At 37.2% G+C, this 1,763-nt stretch overlaps 1 protein-coding gene across 1 annotated transcript in view; it reads left to right on the plus strand.

Annotated features, from left to right (window-relative positions):
- The window catches only part of LOC101300749, an 8,640-nt gene that overhangs the window by 1,641 nt on the left and 5,236 nt on the right, over window positions 1-1,763 (plus strand). The window lies entirely within an intron of this gene.

Below are 1,763 nucleotides of genomic sequence, written 5' to 3' on the forward strand. Positions count from 1 at the left end.
CTCTCTCTCTCTCTCTCTACTCTCTCTCTCTCTCTCTCTCTCTCTCTCTCTCTCTCTCTCTCTCTCTCTCAAAAGAGAAAACAACCCAAACAAAATACCCATACAAAGAAACTAAAATCAACATGTGATCAATAACAATACCCACAAAGTGATTATAAAACGATATAAATAAGAATGAGATGGGATTGATTAACATGAGAAGAAGAAATTGTATGTATATAGTTATTCACACCTTGCAGTTGCTATGCGAGGAAACTGAGATGGGGGAACTTCAAATGGATACAATTCTTCTCGAGCCCAGCCTGCGTACTTCAGTTCTTCTCGTTTAGTTCGACTGGGAGTCCTAAGAAAAAAAAGAATTAGGTTGGATTCAAATTTATAAAGGCACATGGCTAAAATTGGAAAATGAAATTTAGCGCAGGGATAATTTAGTCAAAACCAAGTGCAATAATTGCAGGGTTTTAAGAGGGAAAATGAATCCTGGGGTTGGGTGGAGGGAAAGATATTCCGCCGAATTTTCCCATCATTTGGGAAGTAATTTCTTTTCCCTCCTTTTTTCTTGGGCTTCCAAACAAAGGAAAGAAAACACTTTCCTTTCCCACCAGCCTCATTCCTTGAAACAAACACAGCCTAATGGTCATGCATGCAAATAAGGGACCATGGCTCGTGATATGCAACTAGCTTAGCCCAAGTTACGTCGGTTAGATCTTTCTGATGTCTTATTGTATGATCTTTTGATCTTATGTGTAACTTTGTAAATAGGTCATGATTGAAGCAGTTGCATGTTCACGTTATATATCGGGAGTATGTTTACGTTCACGTTCACCGGTTTACGTCACATACTAATTAAACTTTAGAAACTATTTTAGCTAAAAACAATTATAAAATAAGGAGAAAAACAATAGGGTCAAAGATACCGAAAGGGAGGTTCTAGTTACACCTCTAAATTTGCTGTATATACCTCCGTTGAAATTTCTATACACAATATTTGTCACACCCCAATTTTCGAATGATAAATTTCAAAAATTTGGGCATGATATAACTCACAAATAAGACTCCATAACCTGCTCAACAAATCCCAACTAAACTTAAATGCTGAAAATATAAATATCAACAAACTCATCGACTAGGCTTTTTAGCCAATTTGCTACCCTAACTTTCACTGTGGTGTCAGTTTGCTACCCTAACTTTTTTTCCTGCCATTTTCCTACCCTAACTTTCGTAAATTAGCCGAATTGCTACCCAACCGTCAAATCGTCCAACTTCTGTTTTGTTTTCCATCCAGTGGCTACATGTGCTTATCACGTGAGGGGCATTTTCGTCATTTAATTAGACTTCCCTTTAAACCCTCACACGTCTCCTTCGATCCAGTCTCTGTTTTTGAATTGTATTCTTCATCTCCTTCATTCAGTCTTTGTTTTTGATACAGATGAGAGAATCAAACAGAACAAAAGATGGAAATCTAGCAAGGAAGAGATAGGATAATTAGGAAAACTCGGGTACTCCAGCATCTAAAATCAAATCCCAAATCGATTTTGGTAGTCTGGGTTCAATTTGGGGAAACCTAAGAGCTTTGACGACGTAGTCGCGGGATTTCATTTTCTATCAATATGGGGGACAACGGAAACTTTCCTACACTCTGTAAGTGCTCAAATTTTCAATTTGTAAGTCTATATATTTCTCTCAATTGGGGGAATTTCAAATTAGGGTTTATATGTAAGTTTGTGTATTCTCTTGTTTAGATTTGTGGTGGTCTCATATTG

The sequence above is a fragment of the Fragaria vesca genome, linkage group LG6 (genome assembly GCF_000184155.1).
Source record: "Fragaria vesca subsp. vesca linkage group LG6, FraVesHawaii_1.0, whole genome shotgun sequence".
Lineage (NCBI taxonomy): Eukaryota > Viridiplantae > Streptophyta > Magnoliopsida > Rosales > Rosaceae > Fragaria > Fragaria vesca.